We start from the raw sequence: 24252 nt of genomic DNA on the forward strand, positions 1-24252 counted from the left end.
AAAAGTGGCCTCACCCGTGTGGTTGGCGGGTCTTAGAATATCACCACAGAATGTAACCGCTTGTCGTACGAGACGACTAAAGGTGCACCATGGATCACCCAGCGTCCTGGCTTGTCGGAGCTAAATGGGGAGGGGATACCGATCCATTTGAAAATTCGGTACCACGGGTTGAGAGAGTTTCTCCAAGACTTCTCATTGAGGTCGGCCCCCTAGTGGGAGTTCGTGGTGGCTGTGGTTGCGTAGCGTTGTGTTTCAACGCAGGAGAGAAGTTGCTAGATGCTTCGCCTCATACCAAGGGGGAGTGTGCAACCGATAGTGTACACTAATTTGGATCCGAGGAGATGGAAGCCACTGCTAACATCTCTTGGGGCGTCAGTTTGGCGCATTGTACCAAACCGCTGTATTATATGCTTGCATATTCGAATACCGTGGTCGTAATGGGAGAGATCTTTGATTCTGTCCCTATCTAGTCAGTTTGTTTCTGACGTTCGTCGCGAACAGACGTTTATTTCGAGTGCGCGCATCGCAGTGTTTCGTTACATATAACGGTAAACGTGATAAGCAACTTTCGAAGTGAACAATAAAGCGAAATTGCGGTACTTTGTACGCAGACGCTAACCAACGGTAAAAACAGCGATAAGAAGTGGTCAAATTGTGTGCTAAGTGCGGTTGCGAGCTAACTTTTGTACTGTTGAGTGCATTGGTACGCTCTAGCAGCCGTAAGCGGAAGCCGACCGTTGAGGAAATCAACGCCAAGCGGTTAACCTCGGAGATGGGACCTCCTGCCGTTCCCGAAGCGCCCACCGTCGCTGCCACTGCCTCCATCGCAGCTGGCTCTGCTGCCGTTGCCCCGCTGCTGGCTCCGCTGCCGCTGCCTCTGTCGCAGCTGGCTCTGCTGCCGCTACCCCCACCGCTGCTAGCTCCGCTGCCGCTGCCTCCGTCGCAGCTGGCTCTGCTGCCGCTACTGCTGCTGCTTCTGCTTTTTTTGATGGTGCTGTCGGCCGCTCAGCATTCACAATAGTGAACAGCGGAATGGAGACAATCCTGGCTGAGATATCGAAGGTGCAGAAGCTTGTCAAGGAGACCGTCGCACACCGTCAGTTGGCGAGATGAGGAAAGTGGTGGCCAACAAGAAGTTTGCTGAGGTCGGATTGGTGGTTCAACAGAATCGTAGCTTCAAGCCGAAGATTACAGTGTTCGACGTTGACACCGCGATCAATGCCGAAGAGTTTATGCTGGAGCTCTTCGCGAACAACTTCAGGGAGCATATGACCGAGGCGGAATTCAAAAGGAGCGTGCATCTAGAGACGAAGCAATGGTCGCAAACTGCAGGCGAAGGTCAACCTAAATCTGGAGGTTGACGAAAAAGCGCTGGCCATACTTGATGGGATCGGACGGGATCCCGTGGTTTTCATACCGCTGCCGGTCGCTCGTCCGCACCTATGATTGCCATAGGTGTGTTGGGTTCGACCACAAGGTCTCACAATGCCTGCTCAAGGATGCAGTTTGCCGACAGTGCGGACAGACCGGCCACATTGCAGCGAAGTGCACCAGTCCGGTGGACTCCCGGAACTGCCGTTTCAAGGCATTGCCTTTGGGGCATCATATGCTCTCAGAAGCATGCCCTATCTACGGTGCGGTGCTAGCGAGGGTGCAAGCTAGACATTAAAATGTTTAGCTTCATCCAAGCAAATTGTGGTCGAGGACGAGCTGCCAACATCGAGCTCGGAGTACGGATGAGAGAGTCTGGACATCTGTTCGCACTGGTTCAGGAGCCTTACGCTTGTTGTCACCGAATCTCGGAATTCCCAGCCGGGATGCGAGTTTTTGCTGACCGTCAAGCTAAAGCCGCTATCGTCATAGATGACCCCGATGCCATCTGCATTCCCGTAGAGCCGCTCATCACCGACTTTGGAGTATGCGTGAGTGTCACTGGGAGATTTGGCACAATCTTCCTGAGCTCCGTATATTGCCAACACCAGGAGAGTTTAAAGCCGTACATTTCGTACATGAATGAGGTACTGCTGCTGGCCAGCAGTTCACCAGTTATTCTAGGCACCGACGCGAACGCAGCATCCCCCATGTGGTTCAGTAAGATCCCTCGCCGTGGCGAGATTGCAGAACTACATATGGGGTGAGCAGCTGTCTGAGTGGATGGCAAATACCCCTGTCGAAGTGCTAAATGTACGAAGTGAAGTCGATACGTTCGAGAACTCGCAACGGACGAAGCGATATCGACATAACAATCGTCAACAACGCAGCATCTATATTGGCCATATGACTGGAGAGTGGATGAATGGGAGTTGAGCGATCACAACCTCATCACGGTTGTGACAACGCTCCACCCGGAAAGCACAGTTGAGAGCATAGCTCTTGTGCCATCCTGAAATCTCCACAATGCACGTTGGCGATTGTGCCGCGATGATGATGCCGCGCTTCTTGCTATTTCATTGAGGACCTCCTCAGCGGAGTACAAGAAGCGTATCCTAGCGGTGAAGAAGGAAGACTGCCGCAAATTCGTGGGAGAAAACAGCACCAAAGATCCCTGGGGCACAGTTTACAAGATCTGCCGAGGACGGAAAAAGGATGCCAGTTTTGGATGTCTTCGCTCCGGTGATAGGCTAGTCGTAACCTGGCACGACTGCGCCGAAGTGCTCATCCGTAACTTTTTCCCAGTTGCGGAGTCTGATGCGCTCGTTATTATCCCGAGTGAAGTACCTCCAGGCCTCGAGTCATTCGAGGTTGATGCTGCCGTTGCCAGGTTGAGGAGCAGGCGCTCCCCAGGAATGGACGGTATTACTGGCAAGATCGTCAAGAAGGTATGGCGTGCCATCCGTCAGCATTTGACCGCGTTGTATGCACGATGCATTACGCAAGGATATTTTCCCGGCGAGTGGAAACGGCCGCGAGTAGTCCCACTACTCAAGGGTCCCGATAAGGACAGGTGCGATCCTGGCTCTTATCGTGGTATCCGTCTGCTGCCAGTGTTTGGCAAAGTGCTTGAGGGAATCATGGTGACCCGCTTACGAGAAGTCCTACTGGCAGGATGCAGATGGCAGTTTGGATTCCAGCCCGAACGCTGCGTGGAGGATGCTTGGAGACACGTCGTGAGCAGTGTTGCGGCCTGCCCGGCCCAACTCGTGCTCAGTATCTTCATGGACTTCAAAGGAGCCTTCGACCACGTGGAGTGGAGTGCTGTGCTGCGCCGCCTTATTGACTCAGGATGCCGTGAAGCCAGCTTGTGGAGAAGCTTCTTCTCAGGCAGAAACGCAAGTATCGTCAGCAGGTATGGAGAAGCGTCTGTTCCGGTGACACGAGGTTGCCCACAGGGATCCATCAGTGGTCCATTCATATGGAACTTCTTGATGGAAACACTTCTTCAGCGTCTGGAAGCACACTGTGTTTTTAGCGCGTATGCGGATGACTTGCTGATTTTCGTCGAGGGACGTTCCCGCCAGGAACTAGAGTCAAAAGGCGAGCAGCTGATGTCCATCGTAGGCGCTTGAGGAGCAGAAGTCAGGTGGCTGTATCAACCAGCAAGACGGCATGCATGCTTCTTAAGGTTCTCTTTCCGCCAATAGACCCCCTGGGTTCGATTTGGTGGAGGAAACTTGAAGTATGTTGATGAATATCGGTATCTTGGCATCACAGTGGGCAAGAGGATGAGTTATGTACGGCACATAAACTCGCTTAAATCCCGGCTTACTGGAGTCGTTGCGGCATTAGCGTAATGCGGGTCGACTGGGGTGTCAGTCCCCGCAACAAGCGAACCATCTATGCCGTTTGGAGCGTGTCTGGAGTGACGGGGACCCAGGAGAGGATGCAGCTCCTAGACACATTTGCCCACGCCGTGCTTACCAGGCGTCGGCAAATGCTGGAGGAGGTAGGCGTTGGTGGGTTGCCAGTCCCGAGCTGAATAAGCTAAAACTGGCTTCACCTGTGTGGTTGGCGGGTCTTAGAATACTACCACAGTGCACCTCTGCTTGTCGTATGAGACGACTAAATGAGGTACCAGGGCTGTCAGTCCCGAGCTGAATAAGCTAAAACTGGCTTCACCTGTGTGGTTGGCAGGTCTTAGAATACTACCACAGTGCACCTCTACTTGTCGTATGAGGCGACTAAATGAGGTACTAGGGCTGTCAGTCCCGAGCTGAATAAGCTAAAAGTGGCCTCACCCGTGTGGTTGGCGGGTCTTAGAATATCACCACAGAATGTAACCGCTTGTCGTACGAGACGACTAAAGGTGCACCATGGATCACCCAGCGTCCTGGCTTGTCGGAGCTAAATGGGGAGGGGATACCGATCCATTTGAAAATTCGGTACCACGGGTTGAGAGAGTTTCTCCAAGACTTCTCATTGAGGTCGGCCCCCTAGTGGGAGTTCGTGGTGGCTGTGGTTGCGCAGCGTTGTGTTTCAACGCAGGAGAGAAGTTGCTAGATGCTTCGCTTCATACCAAGGGTGAGTGTGCAACCGATAGTGTACACTAATTTGGATCCGAGGAGATGGAAGCCACTGCTAACATCTCTTGGGGGCGTCAGTTTGGCGCATTGTACCAAACCCGCTGTATTATATGCTTGCATATTCGAATACCGTGGTCGTAATCCTTAACTGGAACACGCCACGTTAAATAAATCGGAGAGATCCTTTGATTCTGTCCCTATCTACTCAGTTTGTTTCTGACGTTCGTCGCGAACAGACGTTTATTTCAGTGCGCGCATCGCAGTGTTTCGTTATATATAACGGTAAACGTGATAAGCAACTTTTGAAGTGAACAATAAAGCGAAATTGCGGTACTTTGTACGCAGACGCTAACCAACGGTAAAAACAGCGATAAGAAGTGCTCAAATTGTGTGATAAGTGCGGTTTCGAGCTAACTTTTGTACTGTTGAGTGCATTGGTACGCTCTAGCAGCCGTAAGCGGAAGCCAACCGTTGAGGAAATCAACGCCAAGCGGTTAACCTCGGAGATGGGACCTCCTGCCGTTCCCGAAGCGCCCACCGTCGCTGCCACTGCCTCCATCGCAGCTGGCTCTGCTGCCGTTGCCCCCACCGCTGCTGGCTCCGCTGCCGCTGCCTCTGTCGCAGCTGGCTCTGCTGCCGCTACCCCCACCGCTGCCGCTGCCTCCGTCGCAGCTGGCTCTGCTGCCGCTACTGCTGCTGCTTCTGCTGTTTTTGATGGGGCTGTCGGCCGCTCAGCATTCACAATAGTGAACAGCGGAATGGAGACAATCCTGCCTGAGATATCGAAGGTGCAGAAGCTTGTCAAGGAGACCGTCACCAGGACAGGGATCAGTGCAACCGCCGCGTGTGCTATTTTTTACGCTGTTCAGAAGTACGACGACCTCAACCTGGCGCTGGTGACCAGACTAGCAGCCCTGCAAGCCTCTGCTCCCTCTGTTACCCCCACCGCTGCCTTTGTTGTTGCCCCTATTGCTGCCCCCAACGCTGCTGCTACACCCGTAGCAAGCTACCGCGCCAGGAAGCCGGTAGAGACGTGGTCTGCTGTGGTCTCATGCTCAGACCCAGCCATGACGTCGTAGCAGGTTGTGGAGAAAGTGCGCAATGAGGTTGCACCCGTTCTCGATGTTCGTGTCCACGAAGTACGAGAGCTGAAGCGTGGCGGTGCGATCATTCGCACACCGTCAGTTGACGAGATGAGGAAAGTGTTGGCCAACAAGAAGTTTGCTGAGGTCGGATTGGTGGTTCAACAGAATCGTAGCTTCAAGCCGAAGATTACAGTGTTCGACGTTGACACCGCGATCAATGCCGAAGAGTTTATGCTGGAGCTCTTCGCGAACAACTTCAGGGAGCATATGACCGAGGCGGAATTCAAAAGGAGCGTGCATCTAGAGACGAAGCAATGGTCGCAAACTGCAGGCGAGACGGTCAAACTAAACCTGGAGGTTGACGAAAAAGCGCTGGCCATACTTGATGGGATCGGACGGGTCTACATCAAATGGTTTTCATACCGCTGCCAGTCGCTCGTCCGCACCTATGCTTGCCATAGGTGTGTTGGGTTCGACCACAAGGTCTCACAATGCCGGCTCAAGGATGCAGTTGCATCAAGGATGCCGTGCGGTGGACTGGCGGAACTGCCGTTTCAAGGCATTGCCTTCGGGGCATCATATGCTCTCGGAAGCATGCCCTATTTACGGTGCGGTGCTAGCGAGGGTGCAAGCTAGACATTAAAATGTTTAGCTTCATCCAAGCAAATTGTGGTCGAGGACGAGCTGCCAACATCGAGCTCGGAGTACGGATGAGAGAGTCTGGACATCTGTTCGTACTGGCTCAGGAGCCTCACGCTTGTTGTCACCGAATCTCGGGATTCCCAGCCGGGATGCGAGTTTTTGCTGACCGTCAAGCTAAAGCTGCTATCGTCATAGATGACCCTGATGCCGTAGAGCCGCTCATCACCGACTTTGGAGTATGCGTGAGTGTCACTGGGAGATTTGGCACAATCTTCCTGAGCTGCGTATATTGCCAACACTAGGAGAGTTTAGAGCCGTACATTTCGTACATGAATGTCGTTATCATCCCGAGTGAAGTACCTCCAGGCCTCGAGTCATTCGAGGTTGATGCTGCCGTTGCCAGGTTGAGGAGCAGGCGCTCCCCTGGTATGGACGGTATCACTGGCAAGATTGTCAAGAAGGTATGGCGTGCCATCCGTCAGCATTTGACCGCGTTGTATGCACGATGCATCACGCAAGGATATTTTCCCGACGAGTGGAAACGCCCGCGAGTAGTCCCGAGGGTCCCGATAAGGACAGGAGTGATCCTGGCTCTTATCGTGGTATCTGTCTGCTGCCAGTGTTTGGCAAAGTGATTGAGGGAATCATGGTGACCCGCTTACGAGAAGTCCTACTGGCAGGATGCAGATGGCAGTTTGGACTGCAGCCCGAACGCTGCGTGGAGGATGCTTGGAGACACGTCGTGAGCAGTGCTGCGGCCAGCCTGGCCAAACTCGTGCTCGTATCTTCATGGACTTCAAAGGCCTTCGACCACGAGGAGTTCTTCTCAGGCAGAAACGCAAGTATCGTCAGCAGGTATGGAGAAGCGTCTGTTCCGGTGACACGAGGTTGCCCACAGGGATCCATCAGTGGTCCATTCATATGGAACTTCTTGATGGAAACACTTCTTCAGCGTCTGGAAGCACACTGTGTTTTTAGCGCGTATGCGGATGACTTGCTGATTTTCGTCGAAGGACGTTCCCGCCAGGAACTAAAGTCAAAAGGCGAGCAGCTGATGTCCATCGTAGGCGCTTGGGGAGCAGAAGTCGAAGTGGCTGTATCAACCAGCAAGACGGCATGCATGCTTCTTAAAGGTTCTCTTTCCGCCAATAGACCCCCCTGGGCTCGATTTGGTGGAGGAAACTTGAAGTATGTTAATGAATATCGGTATCTTGGCATCATAGTTGGCAAGAGGATGAGTTATGTACGGCACATAAACTCGCTTAAGTCCCGGCTTACTGGAGTCGTTGCGGCATTGGCACGCGTACTGCGGGTCGACTGGGGTGTCAGTCCCCGCGACAAGCGGACCATCTATGCCGGACTCATGGTGCCTTGTGCACTATTTGGTGCCTCGGTATGGCATGGCACGACGGACCGTCAGATTGTGGCCAGGAGGACACTAATTGCCTGACAGAGGCTTATCCTTCTAGGATGCCTCCCGGTATGCCGAACAGTGTCCACAGCGGCACTGCAGGTGCTTGCTGGTGCTCCCCCGTTTGACTTGGAGGCCAAGAAATTGGCAATCAAGTACAAACTCAAGCGTGACTACCCGTTGGAGGAAAGTGATTGGCTGCACGATCGAGACTTGGCAGGACTTGATTGGAAGCAAAAGATGGCGTTGCTTGACGAATGCTTGCTGAGCGAGTGGCAGCGCAGATGGGACGACGGTGATACCGGACGGGTGACACACGAGTTTTTCCCGAGCGCAGGCTTCGTCTTTCCAAGGCGAGACTTTCGCTTTACGATGCACGCTGCATTCTTGCTGACTGGCCATGGATCACTTAATGCATTTCTGCATGGAAGAACTCTGAGCGAGACGCCCGCATGTGCTTGTGGTGCTGAACGTGAGGATTGGCTACACGTGCTATGTGTATGCCCACTCTATGCAGATCTGCGGTTCCTCGATGGACTCGGGGTGCACAGCAAACGCGGCGTTTGGAGAGTGTCTGGAGTGACGGAGACCCAGGAGAGGATGCAGTTGCTAGACACATTTGCCCATGCCGTGTTTACAAGGCGTCGGCAAATGCTGGAGGAGGAAGGCGTTGGTGGGTTGCCAGTCCCGAGCTGAATAAGATAAGACTGGCTTCTCCTGTGTGGTTGACGGGTCTTAGAATTCTACCACAGTGCACCTCTGCTTGTCGTATGAGGCGACTAAATGAGGTACCAGGGCTGTCAGTCCCGAGCTGAATAAGCTAAAACTGGCCTTACCCGTGTGGTTGGCGGGTCTTAGAATATCACCACAACACAATTAGCGACATAAAAGACAGCAAAGCATTTTGGTCGACCGTGAGAAGACTTAACAGCACAACGGAAAATAAAAGAATAGAAGTATCGTGCAATCAACTGACCAGCTACTTCAAAAATCGTTTATGTGATGATATTATCGAATTATCTTTGTATTCTCCATCGCATGTCTTAGTAAATGAGCTGGATAATGTCATCACCATGCAGGAGCTATGTAAAGCACTACAGGGCAGCAAAAAAGGCAAAGCTCCGCGTACCAGGAGTGGTCCCAAGAAGCTTTCAGAAAAACATTATCTTCCCTATTTGGAAAAAAAGCGATCCAAGAAATGTTGAGAACTATAGGGGCATATCATTTTTAAATGCCATTGTTAAAACGTTTACTTCAATCCTGTTAACACGGCCCAACTACTTTACAGAGCGAATCAGGATGCTTTGCGAATATCAGTCCGGGTTTCGCAAAGGATATTCAACGGTCGATAGCATCTTCGTTCTTACATCGGTAGCAAGACTTTTCGTGGAAGAAAAGAAGAAACTATATTTGTTTTTCATCGATTTCAAAGCCGCATTTGATACTATTGACCGCAAGTGCCTATTGCAAAACCTATGCAGCTCTGGAGTATCAACTAGAATGCTAATAATGATACAAAACTTTTACACCAACAATGGCCAAACGGCCGTGTGGTACGGCAGCAATATGCCAGAGTGGTTCCCAACAAATCGTGGAGTCAAACAAGGGTGCCTACTCAGCCCGCTGCTTTTCGCCCTATTTGTCGACGAAATTGTGTCAGAAATTTATGGATGATGATCGATGCTACTCATGCATGTTGTGAAAATGGAGCCTCAAAATTAGCACTGCGAAATTAAAAGTCATGGTTATTCGAGCAGGCAGTGGTCGGCTAGCACCTGCGGAAAAGAGGAGTCTGAATGGGGAGTACAAATACCTAGGCATAACACTTACTCCGAATATGTCGTTCAACAAGCACCTTAAATATAAGATCAGAGACTCAAAACGCGCCATAAACAGCACATCGAAAACTATATTTTCCAATAAGTTCGTTAGCTCAAGCACGAAGAATAAGATGTTCCAGGCTACTGCAAGAACGATTATGTGCTACGGAGCAGAAGTAAGGGGATTCAGTAGATACAAAGATGTTGAGAAACTGTTTTGGTACTGCCTATGTTAAAAAGATTATTTTTCTTGCCTCAAAACACACATACTTATGCGCTACACTTGGAGACAGGACTATCAGAGATTTATGTAAGCACGCTGGAGACACATTTTAAATACATTAATAAAGCCAAAAAATGCAGCAACATAGACTACCTTTTATAATCTCGAATATGGCTAAGGACACATATTCCCAATTTTTTAATACGTGGGAGTGTCTGGCACACGAATAATTCAATATAAGTGATCCGGCAACTTGGACTAACTTGCAAAGTGACGTGCTTCGTATCATCCATAGCAGAGCTCGACATAACTTCAAAACCTCTGCACGCCAAAATCCAACACGAGACACATAGAAGTTGCTTAATTACAAGATCGGAGCATCCAATTATTTTCACGAGCAGTACGATCCCTACACGATTTCTCTCATCTTCAGAGCCAGAAGCGAGGTCGTAAACCTTAATTACAACCCACACAGGCAACCCATAATAAATTAAAATTTTTAGGTTAAGTACACATAGTTGTAATAATAATGAAATTATTTTGAAATTGCTTTATAGGAACGAACTTTAGGCAGACGGTTTAAAGCCATGCTATATATATGTATATCAGTTCCTTTAAAGTAACAAATGTCTCGTTTGTGTATATAAAAGAAATACTTATAATAAAAGAACTACTACCACTACTACTATTAATTTTTATGTACAAAGCTCACCCTTTTTGCGCACAGTGCACGATGCCAATTTTCGTGTTTTTTTTATTAGTTTATATTTTTATTTAAAATTTTTATATTTAACTGAATTTTGTATGTCACAAAATTGCATATCAGAAATTTTGGGGCTAGAAATTGCTTTCGTCACTAGGCTTTTACCTCGTTGAGAAGTTTTTTTTTGTGTTTTAACATTTGGAGATTACCATCACTAAATAAACAATTCAATTAAGAGAAGAAATGTATATTAACATTATATTATTTTAACAGCACATTCATTTAACATGTCTAACATAAATTACACTATGTTAATATAACTTTGATATAACATGTATAACTTAAATTATATGTTATTATAACATTAACAAAAAATTTGCACCTGCTGCCCCACCCATCCAGGCGGTGTGCAAAGTGAAACATATGCTGAATTTAAATACTTTACCTATTAAATTGGTCTTGTAATTGGATATTTTAGTTTTCTGTCGATTACAGAAAAATTGGGGGGCTTGGCAAAAACCTAATCTGCGTGCACAACATAGCAGTATTGTCACCAAATTTGGTATATCTTCTCTGTTAATTAAACGATCTCGATTAAATTTTTAGCACTCCTTAAAACCATGTCCTGTGTGCCAAGCCTCAAGGCTGAAGCTTTAAATTTGCTCTTGTTATTACATTTTATATCATTTACGTGGGCGGACGTGGGCGTGGCCAAGTTCTAAAATAAACTTGATATAGGTCAACATTAGCCTGGCCGCGGCTTGTAACGAGTTTTTTCTAGTTGGCGATATCAATGGGCACTGGGCTGAAAAATTTTAGTTTTTACCTCAAAAATACACTTGCTAATTTTGAGCCCGATCGGAGATCATTTGATGGACCCAAAAACGGGACAAAGGTCACCACACGGCATTTGTATGAAAAAATATAGTTATTGTATGAACAACTTTTTTGATTGTAAAGATATCTTAACCAAACTCACAGGTTGTATATTTGGGAAGCCCCTGACGAAATGTGGTCAAAAACGGGTTACCATATCATATAGCTGCCATAGGAACAATCGGGCTCAATTAACCTTTATTATGAAAAAAACTTTTTGTTTCTACGGATTGTATATTTGGAACGGTTTGTTACACCTGACCAAATTTGGTCAAAATCGGACTACTATATCATATAGCTTTCATAGGAACAATCGAACTAATAATGGAAAAAATTAAAAATATTTAGTTAACTTTAATGTATATTCTATAAGATTGGTTACGATGTCTCATAAAACATAAAAGATTTTCATACTAAGACTTGATTTTCACCCGATTGTTCCTATGGGCGCTCTATGATATAGCGGTCCGATCGAAAAAAGAAATAAGCTTGATCTTCCTGCAATATAAAGGAATCTACATACTAAGTTTGGTGTCACTAGCTTTTAAATTGTTCTTATAATTTGGATATGAAATTTCGATTTTTAGGCGGTAAAGGGGGCGTGGCCAAATCCGGAAACAAACTTGATCTGCTTGCAATATAGAGGAACCTACATACCAAGTTTTGTGTCTCTAGGTGGTATAGTCTCTGAGATCTAGGTGTTCATACTAAATTTTTTTTTAATTTTTTCCATTATTAGTTTTGCCATAGTAAGTACGGGTCTCCGTCAGTCGAGTATGCTCGACTGTAGCACCAACCCACTAGTTTTAATTATAATGAAAATTAGGTACCCATAGCTCGCTTCGCTCGCGTTGCTACTGACGAAAATAAGTTTTTCATACTAAGACTTGGATTTCGCCCGATCGGTCCTATGACAGCTATATGACATAGTGGTTCGATTGGAACCAATTTTGGTCAAGATCTATAAGTCTAACTTAAATGCATATTCTATTAGTTTGGTAACGATATCCAGTGTTGTGCCATTACGCGTACACAATGTAGACAATCCGTAAACAATGCCAACAATGCATAAACAATGTCTACAATAGTATCCTTCATAGGTTTGGCTACGCTGCTGGTTGATTTTTGCTGTTGTTATCTATTTTTTTTAGATGGCTGAAACCCTTGCTAAAAAAAATTTATAACAAAAAGCTAAATGCAATGTGTCACCCAATTGCAATTATCTATAATATTTATATTTTATTAATTTACACGTTAGATATAACTTATATTGATATAAATTTATATATTTATTAATAATTTTGGTTATCTTAGTTAACATTTCTGTCGCCTTTAATAATGTCGATTGATCCTGTACTTAAAATTCTTATAGAGCTCGACAATGTGTTTCAAATGCACTATAATCAGGGGTGGCACAGATAGCAAAACAGCCCCAAAATCTCCTAAAGCTCCATACATCTCCATCTGAACAAGCGAGCGAAAAATCAAATGAGCGAACTAAATTACTCATAATCATGGACTTACCTCTCTCGATCACTTCGATCACCATAATGTTATAATAATGAACAATAAAGTTGGATAATTACCCAACTTTAATTGAATATAATTCATTTATATTCAACAATTTTATATAACTTTTTTCCCTTGAGTGCGCCAGCTCACTCTTCTCACATTTTCGGCATTGTCTACATTGTTGACATTGTTTACATTGCTTACACGTTTACAATTTATAGTTGACACTCAATTGCTTACACGTAGACAATCGTGTAATCTACATGGTGTAGTCTACCCGGCACATCACTGGCTGTATATATTGCTAGTCGCCTTTCGCACCCTTCGTGCTGCTTTCGTCACTAGCTAATATAATCCTTTTAAGATATTTTCAGTGATATCGACGATGATCAAGATAAAAATGAGACCACGAACTACAACATGCCACCCAAACGATCATGAAAACCCAACGATTTAACCATACGACTACAAATGGACTCCTAAAGAGCTGAAGAAGCCGGTTTCCAAAAAATTGGCTACCAAGAAGGCCGATCGTAGTGGCTTCGTAAAAACGCAAAGGATAAAACTTTGTTAACTCAGAAAAGGTTTTATGAGGACGAAAATGGAAGGACCAAGGTGAAGACTTTGGCTGAAACTGAAATGGAGAAACCTTTTTCAGAAATGGAGCTGCTCAATTCAAAGAAGCTTCATATTCCAGTAGCTTCTTTGAATTGAGCAGCTGTTATGTTTGAGAAAACGAAACTACGAAAGACATTACTGAACATACATCAACTTCAGATGTTAACCTCATCTTGCATTTAAATCCTTAAAGCAAAATAATAAAATTATTTTTTTAAATAAACAGAAATAGTGATAGCCAGTTGGACGAAGCTACAGTAGAGCATTTTCGACTGGCGGAGACCTTCTTACTATGATAAACCAAAAATTTGTATTACTCTAAGCGGTGGATCACTCTGCTCATGGGTCGATGCAGAACGCAGCAAACTGTGCGTCATCGTGTGAACTGCAGGGCACATAAACATCGACATTTTGAACGCATATCGCAGTCCATGCTGTTATGTACTTTATTTAATTTTAGAGTGCTGAGAGATCCTTTGATTCTGTCCCTATCTACTCAGTTTGTTTCTGACGTTCGTCGCGAACAGACGTTTATTTCGAGTGCGCGCATCGCAGTGTTTCGTTACATATAACGGTAAACGTGATAAACAACTTTCGAAGTGAACAACAAAGCGGAATTGCGGTACTTTGTACGCAGACGCTAACCAACGGTAAAAACAGCGATAAGAAGTGCTCAAATTGTGTGATGAGTGCGGTTTCGAGCTAACTTTTGTACTGTTGAGTGCATTGGTACTGGTTTTCAACCAGGATGTCTGAGGATAGGCGCGGCCGCTCTAGCAGCCGTAAGCGGAAGCCAACCGTTGAGGAAATCAACGCCAAGCGGTTAGCCTCGGAGATGGGACCTCCTGCCGTTCCCGAAGCGCCCACCGTCGCTGCCGCTGCCTCCATCGCAGCTGGCTCTGCTGCCGTTGCCCCCACCGCTGCTAGCTCCGCTGCCGCTGCCTCCGTCGCAGCTGGCTCTGCTGCCGCTGCCCTCACCGCTGCCCTCACCGCTGCTAGCTCCGCTGCCGCTGCCTCCGTCGCAGCTGGCTCTGCTGCCGCTGCCTCCAGCGCAGCTAGCTCCGCTGACGCTGCCTCCGTCGCAGCTGGCTCTGCTGCCGCTACTGCTGCTGCTTCTGCTGTTTTTGATGGGGCTGTCGGCCGCTCAGCATTCACAATAGTGAACAGCGGAATGGAGACAATCCTGCCTGAGATATCGAAGGTGCAGAAGCTTGTCAAGGAGACCGTCACCAGGACAGGGATCAGTGCAACCGCCGCGTGTGCTATTTTTGACGCTGTTCAGAAGTACGACGACCTCAACCTGGCGCTGGTGACCAGACTAGCAGCCCTGCAAGCCTCTGCTCCCTCTGTTGCCCCCACCGCTGCCTTTGTTGTTGCCCCTATTGCTGCCCCCAACGCTGCTGCTACACCCGTAGCAAGCTACTGCGCCAGGAAGCCGGCAGGGACGTGGTATGCTGTGGTCTCATGCTCAGACCCAGCCATGACGTCGAAGCAGGTTGTGGAGAAAGTGCGCAATGAGGTTGCACCCGTTCTCGATGTTCGTGTCCACGAAGTACGAGAGCTGAAGCGTGGCGGTGCGATCATTCGCACACCGTCAGTTGGCGAGATGAGGAAAGTGGTGGCCAACAAGAAGTTTGCTGAGGTCGGTTTGGTGGCTCAACAGAATCGTAGCTTCAAGCCGAAGATTACAGTGTTCGACGTTGACACCGCGATCAATGCCGAAGAGTTTATGCTGGAGCTCTTCGCGAACAACTTCAGGGAGCATATGACCGAGGCGGAATTCAAAAGGAGCGTGCATCTAGAGACGAAGCAATGGTCGCAAACTGCAGGCGAGACGGTCAACCTAAACCTGGAGGTTGACGAAAAAGCGCTGGCCATACTTGATGGGATCGGACGGGTCTACATCAAGTGGTTTTCATACCGCTGCCGGTCGCTCGTCCACACCTATGCTTGCCATAGGTGTGTTGGGTTCGACCACAAGGTCTCACAATGCCGGCTCAAGGATGCAGTTTGCCGACAGTGCGGACAGACCGGCCACATTGCAGCGAAGTGCACCAGTCCGGTGGACTGCCGGAACTGCCGTTTCAAGGCATTGCCTTCGGGGCATCATATGCTCTCGGAAGCATGCCCTATTTACGGTGCGGTGCTAGCGAGGGTGCAAGCTAGACATTAAAATGTTTAGCTTCATCCAAGCAAATTGTGGTCGAGGAAGAGCTGCCAACATCGAGCTCGGAGTACGGATGAGAAAGTCTGGACATCTGTTCACACTGGTTCAGGAGCCTTACCCTTGTTGTCACCGAATCTCGGGATTCCCTGCCGGGATGCGAGTTTTTGCTGACCGTCAAGCTAAAGCTGCTATCGTCATAGATGACCCCGATGACATCTGCATGCCCGTAGAGTGTCACTGGGAGATTTGGCACAATCTTCCTGACCTCCGTATATTGCCATTACCAGGAGAGTTTAGAGCCGTACATTTCGTACATGAATGAGGTACTGCTGCTGGCCAGCAGTTCACCAGTTATTCTAGGCACCGACGCGAACGCAGCATCCCCCATGTGGTTCAGTAAGATCCCTCGCCGTGGCGAGTGATTGCAGAACTACATACGGGGTGAGCAGCTGTCTGAGTGGATGGCAAATACCCCTGTCGAAGTGCTGAATGTACGAAGTGAGGTCTATACGTTCGAGACTCGCAACGGACGGAGCGATATCGATTCCGATTCCGATACCGTCAACAACGCAGCATCTATGTTGGCCACATATGACTGGAGAGTGGATGAGTGGGAGTTGAGCGATCACAACCTCATCACGGTTGTGACAACGCTCCACCCGGAAAGCACAGTTGAGAACATAGCTCCTGTGCCATCCTGGAGTCTCCACAATGCACGTTGGCGATTGTTCGGTGATGAAGTGGCTAGGAGGATAAGGGAGCTGCCCGAGAATCACATGGAGACGCCGCTGGACGACCAAGTTTCTGCACTGCGCTTGATTGTACATGATGTGTGCGATCTTGTGTTGGGCCGCAGACGACCGCGAGTCAAGCGACGTGTAGTTTGGTGGAATGCCCAACTATCCGCTAAGCGCCGAGAGGTCAGGAGACTGAGGCGCAGGCTTCAGGATGCTCGTCGTCGTGGACACGATGATGATGCCGCGCTTCTTGCTATTTCATTGAGGACCTCCTCAGCGGATTACAAGAAGCGTATCCTAGCATTGAAGGAGGAAGACTGGCGCAAATTCGTGGGAGAAAACTGCACCAAAGATCCCTGGGGCACAGTTTACAAGATCTGCCGAGGACGGAAAAGGGATGCCAGTTTTGGATGTCTTCGCTCGGGTGATAGGCTAGTCGTAACCTGGCACGACTGCGCCGAAGTGCTCCTCCGTAACTTTTTCCCAGTTGCGGAGTCTGATGCGCTCGTTATTATCCCGAGTGAAGTACCTCCAGGCCTCGAGTCTTTCGATGTTGATGCTGCCGTTGCCAGGTTGAGGAGCAGGCGCTCCCCAGGAATGGACGGTATCACTGGCAAGATCGTCAAGAAGGTATGGCGTGCCATCCGTCAGCATTTGACCGCGTTGTATGCACGATGCATCACGCAAGGATATTTTCCCGACGAGTGGAAACGCCCGCGAGTAGTCCCGAGGGTCCCGATAAGGACAGGAGTGATCCTGGCTCTTATCGTGGTATCTGTCTGCTGCCAGTGTTTGGCAAAGTGATTGAGGGAATCATGGTGACCCGCTTACGAGAAGTCCTACTGGCAGGATGCAGATGGCAGTTTGGACTGCAGCCCGAACGCTGCGTGGAGGATGCTTGGAGACACGTCGTGAGCAGTGCTGCGGCCAGCCTGGCCAAACTCGTGCTCGGTATCTTCATGGACTTCAAAGGAGCCTTCGACCACGAGGAGTTCTTCTCAGGCAGAAACGCAAGTATCGTCAGCAGGTATGGAGAAGCGTCTGTTCCGGTGACACGAGGTTGCCCACAGGGATCCATCAGTGGTCCATTCATATGGAACTTCTTGATGGAAACACTCTTTCAGCGTCTGGAAGCACACTGTGTTTTTAGCGCGTATGCGGATGACTTGCTGATTTTCGTCGAAGGACGTTCCCGCCAGGAACTAGAGTCAAAAGGCGAGCAGCTGATGTCCATCGTAGGCGCTTGGGGAGCAGAAGTCGAAGTGGCTGTATCAACCAGCAAGACGGCATGCATGCTTCTTAAAGGTTCTCTTTCCGCCAATAGACCCCCCTGGGTTCGATTTGGTGGAGGAAACTTGAAGTATGTTGATGAATATCGGTATCTTGGCATCATAGTTGGCAAGAGGATGAGTTATGTACGGCACATAAAGTCGCTTAAGTCCCGGCTTACTGGAGTCGTTGCGGCATTGGCATTGGGTGTCAGTCCCCGCGACAAGCGGACCATCTATGCCGGACTCATGGTGCCTTGTGCACTATTTGGTGCCTCGGTATGGCATGGCACGACGGACCGTCAGATTGTGGCCAGGAGGACACTAATTGCCTGACAGAGGCTTATCCTTCTAGGATGCCTCCCGGTATGCCGAACAGTGTCCACAGCGGTACTGCAGGTGCTTGCTGGTGCTTGCTGGTGCTCCCCCGTTTGACTTGGAGGACAAGAAATTGGCAATCAAGTACAAACTCAAGCGTGACTACCCGTTGGAGGAAAGTGATTGGCTGCACGATCGAGACTTGGCAGGACTTGATTGGAAGCAAAAAATGGCGTGAGTCGTAAACCTTAATTACAACCCACACAGGCAACCCATAATAAATTAAAATTTTTAGGTTATGTACACATAGTTGTAATAATAATGAAATTATTTTGAAATTGCTTTATAGGAACGAATTTAAGGCAGACGGCTTAAAGCCATGCTATATATATGTATATCAGTTCCTTTAAAGTAACAAATATCTCGTTTGTGTATATAAAAGAAATACTTATAATAAAAGAACTACTTCCACTACTACTATTAATTTTTATGTACAAAGAAGCTCACCCTTTTTGCGCACAGTGCACGATGCCAATTTTCGTGTTTTTTTTATTAGTTTATATTTTTATTTAAAATTTTTATATTTAACTGAATTTTGTATGTCACAAAATTGGATATCAGAAATTTTGGGGCTAGAAATTGCTTTCGTCACTAGGCTTTTACCTCGTTGAGAAGTTTTTTTTTGTGTTTTAACATTTGGAGATTACCATCACTAAATAAACAATTGAATTAAGAGAAGAAATGTATATTAACATTATATTATTTTAACATCACATTCATATAACATGTCTAACATAAATTACACTATGTTAATATAACATTGATATAACATGTATAACTTAAATTATATAATGTTATTATAACATTAACAAAAAATTTGTACATGCTGCCTCACCCATCCAGGCGGTGTGCAAAGTGAAACATATGCTGAATTTAAATACTTTACCTATTAAATTGGTCTTGTAATTGTATATTTTAGTTTTCTGTCGATTACAGAAAAGTTGGGGGGCTTGGCAAAAACCTAATCTGCGTGCACAACATAGCAGTATTGTCACCAAATTTGGTATATCTTCTCTGTTAATTAAACGATCTCGATTAAATTTTTAGCACTCCTTAAAACCATGTCCTGTGTGCCAAGTCTCAAGGCTGAAGCTTTAAAGTTGCTCTTGTTATTACATTTTATATCATTTACGTGGGCGGACGTGGGCGTGGCCAAGTTCTAAAATAAACTTGATATAGGTCAACATTAGCCTGGCTGCGGCTTGTAACGAGTTTTTTCTAGTTGGCGATATCAATGGTTACTGGGCTGAAAAATTTTAGTTTTTACCTCAAAAATACACTTGCTAATTTTGAGCTCGATCGGAGATCATTTGATGGACCCAAAAACGGGACAAAGGTCACCACACGGCATTTGTATGAAAAAATATAGTTATTGTATGAACAACTTTTTTGTTTGTAAAGATATCTTAACCAAACTCACAGGTTGTATATTTGGGAAGCCCCTGACGAAATGTGGTCAAAAACGGGTTACCATATCATATAGCTTTCATAGGAATAATGGAAAAAATTAAAAAATATTTAGTTAACTTAAATGTATATTCTATAAGATTGGTTACGATGTCTCATAAAACATAAAAGATTTTCATACTAAGACTTGATTTTCGCCCGATTGTTCCTATGGGCGCTCTATGATATAGTGGTCCGATCGAAAAAAGAAATAAGCTTGATCTGCCTGCAATATACAGGAATCTACATACTAAGTTTGGTGTCACTAGCTTTTAAATTGTTCTTATAATTTTAATATGAAATTTCGATTTTTAGGCGGTAAAGGGTGCGTGGCCAAATCCGGAAACAAAATTGATCTGCTTGCAATATAGAGGAACCTACATACCAAGTTTTGTGTCTCTAGGTCGTATAGTCTCTGAGATCTAGGTGTTCATACTAAATTTTTTTTTTTAATTTTTTCCATTATTAGTTTTTGCCATAGTAAGTACGGGATCTCCGACAGTCGAGTATGCTCGACTGTAGCACCGGCCCACTAGTTTTAATTATAATGAAAAATTAGGTACCCACAGCTCGCTTCGCTCGCGTTGCTACTGACGAAAAAAAGTTTTTCATACTAAGACTGGGATTTCGCCCGATCGGTCCTATGACAGCTATATGACATAGTGGTTCGACTGGAACCAATTTTGGTCAAGATCTATAAGTCTAACTTAAATGCATATTCTATTAGTTTGGTAACGATATCCAGTGTTGTGCCATTACGCGTACACAATGTAGACAATCCGTAAACAATGCCAACAATGCATAAACAATGTCTACAATAGTATACTTCATAGGTTTGGCTACGCTGCTGGTTGATTTTTGCTGTTGTTATCTATTTTTTTAAATGGCTGAAACCCTTACTAAAAAAAAAATTTAAAACAAAAAGCTAAATGCAATGTGTCACCCAATTGTAATTATCTATAATATTTATATTCTATTAATTTACACGTTAGATATAACTTATATTGATATAAATTTATATATTTATTAATAATTTTGGTTATCTTAGTTAATATTTCTATCGCCTTTAATAATGTCGATTGATCCTGTATTTAAAATTCTTATAGAGCTCAACAATGCGTTTCAAATGCACTATAATCAGGGGTGGCACAGATAGCAAAACAGCCCCAAAATCTCCTAAAGCTCCATACATCTCCATCTGAACAAGCGAGCGAAAAATCAAATGAACAAACTAAATTACTCATAATCACGGACTTACCTCTCTCGATCACTTCGATCACCATAATGTTATAATACTGAACAATAAAGTTGGATAATTACGCAACTTTAATTGAATATAATTCATTTATATTCAACAATTTTATATAACTTTTTTCCCTTGACTGCGCCAGCTCACTCTTCTCACATTTTCGGCATTGTCTACATTGTTGACATTGTTTACATTGCTTACACGTTTACAATTTATAGTTGACACTCAATTGCTTACACGTAGACAATCGTGTAATCTACATGGTGTAGTCTACCCGGCACATCACTGGCTGTATATATTGCTAGTCGCCTTTCGCACCCTTCGTGCTGCTTTCGTCACTAGCTAATATAATCCTTTTAAGATATTTTCAGTGATATCGACGATGATCAAGATAAAAATGAGACCACGAACTACAACATGCCACCCAAACAATCATGAAAACCCAACGATTTAACCATACGACTACAAATGGACTCCTAAAGAGCTGAAGAAGCCGGTTTCCAAAAAATTGGCTACCAAGAAGGCCGATCGTAGTGGCTTCGTAAAAACGCAAAGGATAAAACTTTGTTAACTCAGAAAAGGTTTTATGAGGACGAAAATGGAAGGACCAAGGTGAAGACTTTGGCTGAAACTGAAATGGAGAAACCTTTTTCAGAAATGGAGCTGCTCAATTCAAAGAAGCTTCGTATTCCAGTAGCTTCTTTGAATTGAGCAGCTGTTATGTTTGAGAAAACGAAACTACGAAAGACATTACTGAACATACATCAACTTCAGATGTTAACCTCATCTTGCATTTAAATCCTTAAAGCAAAATAATAAAATTATTTTTTTAAATAAACAGAAATAGTGATAGCCAGTTGGACGAAGCTACAGTAGAGCATTTTCGACTGGCGGAGACCTTCTTACTATGATAAACCAAAAATTTGTATTACTCTAAGCGGTGGATCACTCTGCTCATGGGTCGATGCAGAACGCAGCAAACTGTGCGTCATCGTGTGAACTGCAGGGCACATAAACATCGACATTTTGAACGCATATCGCAGTCCATGCTGTTATGTACTTTATTTAATTTTAGAGTGCTGAGAGATCCTTTGATTCTGTCCCTATCTACTCAGTTTGTTTCTGACGTTCGTCGCGAACAGACGTTTATTTCGAGTGCGCGCATCGCAGTGTTTCGTTACATATAACGGTAAACGTGATAAGCAACTTTCGAAGTGAACAACAAAGCGGAATTGCGGTACTTTGTACGCAGACGCTAACCAACGGTAAAAACAGCGATAAGAAGTGCTCAAATTGTGCACTTTTATTGCTAACTTTTCTACTGTTGAGTGCATTGGTACTGGTTTTCAACCAGGATGTCTGAGGATAGGCGCGGCCGCTCTAGCAGCCGTAAGCGGAAGCCAACCGTTGAGGAAATCAACGCCAAGCGGTTAGCCTCGGAGATGGGACCTCCTGCCGTTCCTGAAGCGCCCACCGTCGCTGCCGCTGCCTCCATCGCAGCTGGCTCTGCTGCCGTTGCCCCCACCGCTGCTAGCTCCGCTGCCGCTGCCTCCGTCGCAGCTGGCTCTGCTGCCGCTGCCCTCACCGCTGCCCTCACCGCTGCCCTCACCGCTGCCCTCACCGCTGCCCTCACCGCTGCTAGCTCCGCTGCCGCTGCCTCCGTCGCAGCTGGCTCTGCTGCCGCTGCCTCCAGCGCAGCTAGCTCTGCTGCCGCTACTGCTGCTGCTTCTGCTGTTTTTGATGGTGCTGTCGGCCGCTCAGCATTCACAATAGTGAACAGCGGAATGGAGACAACCCTGCCTGAGATATCGAAGGTGCAGAAGCTTGTCAAGGAGACCGTCACCAGGACAGGGATCAGTGCAACCGCCGCGTTTGCTATTTTTGACGCTGTTCAGAAGTACGACGACCTCAACCTGGCGCTGGTGACCAGACTAGCAGCCCTGCAAGCCTTTGTTGTTGCCCCTATTGCTGCCGCCAACGCTGCTGCTACACCCGTAGCAAGCTACCGCGACAGGAAGCCGGTAGAGACGTGGTCTGCTGTGGTGTCATGCTCAGACCCAGCCATGACGTCGAAGCAGGTTGTGGAGAAAGTGCGCAATGAGGTTGCACCCGTTCTCGATGTTCGTGTCCACGAAGTACGAGAGCTGAAGCGGGGCGGTGTGATCATTCGCACACCGTCAGTTGGCGAGATGAAGAAAGTGCTGGCCAACAAGAAGTTTGCTGAGGTCGGATTGGTGGTTCAACAGAATCGTAGCTTCAAGCCGAAGATTACAGTGTTCGAAGTTGACACCGCGATCAATGCCGAAGAGTTTATGCTGGAGCCCTTCGCGAACAGCTTCAGGGAGCATATGACCGAGGCGGAATTCAAAAGGAGCGTGCATCTAGAGACGAAGCAATGGTCGCAAACTGCAGGCGAGACGGTCAACCTAAACCTGGAGGTTGACGAAAAAGCGCTGGCCATAGTTGATGGGATCGGACGGGTCTACATCAAGTGGTTTTCATACCGCTGCCGGTCGCTCGTCCACACCTATGCTTGCCATAGGTGTGTTATGTTCGACCACAAGGTCTCACAATGCCGGCAGGATGCAGTTTGCCGACAGTGCGGACAGACCGGCCACATTGCAGCGAAGTGCACCAGTCCGGTGGACTGCCGGAACTGCCGTTTCAAGGCATTGCCTTCGGGGCATCATATGCTCTCGGAAGCATGCCCTATTTACGGTGCGGTGCTAGCGAGGGTGCAAGCTAGACATTAAAATGTTTAGCTTCATCCAAGCAAATTGTGGTCGAGGACGAGCTGCCAACATCGAGCTCGGAGTACGGATGAGAGAGTCTGGACATCTGTTCGTACTGGCTCAGGAGCCTCACGCTTGTTGTCACCGAATCTCGGGATTGCCAGCCGGGATGCGAGTTTTTGCTGACCGTCAAGCTAAAGCTGATATCGTCATAGATGACCCCGATGCCATCTGCATGCCCGTAGAGCCGCTCATCACCGACTTTGGAGTATGCGTGAGTGTCACTGGGTGATTTGGCACAATCTTCCTGACCTCCGTATATTGCCAACACCAGGAGAGTTTAAAGCCGTACATTTCGTACATGAATGAGGTACTGCTGCTGGCCAGCAGTTCACCAGTTATTCTAGGCACCGACGCGAACGCAGCATCCCCCATGTGGTTCAGTAAGATCCCTCGCCGTGGCGAGTGATTGCAGAACTACATACGGGGTGAGCAGCTGTCTGAGTGGATGGCAAATACCCCTGTCGAAGTGCTGAATGTACGAAGTGAGGTCTATACGTTCGAGACTCGCAACGGACGGAGCGATATCGATTATTCATACCGTCAACAACGCAGCATCTATGTTGGCCACATATGACTGGAGAGTGGATGAGTGGGAGTTGAGCGATCACAACCTCATCACGGTTGTGACAACGCTCCACCCGGAAAGCACAGTTGAGAACATAGCTCCTGTGCCATCCTGGAGTCTCCACAATGCACGTTGGCGATTGTTCGGTGATGAAGTGGCTAGGAGGACCAGGGAGCTGCCCGAGAATCACATGGAGACGCCGCTGGACGACCAAGTTTCTGCACTGCGCTTGATTGTACATGATGTGTGCGATCTTGTGTTGGGCCGCAGACGACCGCAAGCCAAGCGACATGTAGT

At 47.0% G+C, this 24252-nt stretch overlaps 1 long non-coding RNA gene and 2 pseudogenes across 9 annotated transcripts in view; all 3 read left to right on the plus strand.

The window, feature by feature from the left end:
* LOC117794032 overlaps positions 1-24252 on the plus strand; it is a 100100-nt gene that overhangs the window by 61751 nt on the left and 14097 nt on the right. The window lies entirely within an intron of this gene.
* Positions 13665-13815, plus strand: LOC117794374 (annotated as a pseudogene).
* LOC117794376 lies at positions 21525-21675 on the plus strand (annotated as a pseudogene).

This window comes from Drosophila innubila, chromosome X, assembly GCF_004354385.1.
Source record: "Drosophila innubila isolate TH190305 chromosome X, UK_Dinn_1.0, whole genome shotgun sequence".
Classification (NCBI taxonomy): domain Eukaryota; kingdom Metazoa; phylum Arthropoda; class Insecta; order Diptera; family Drosophilidae; genus Drosophila; species Drosophila innubila.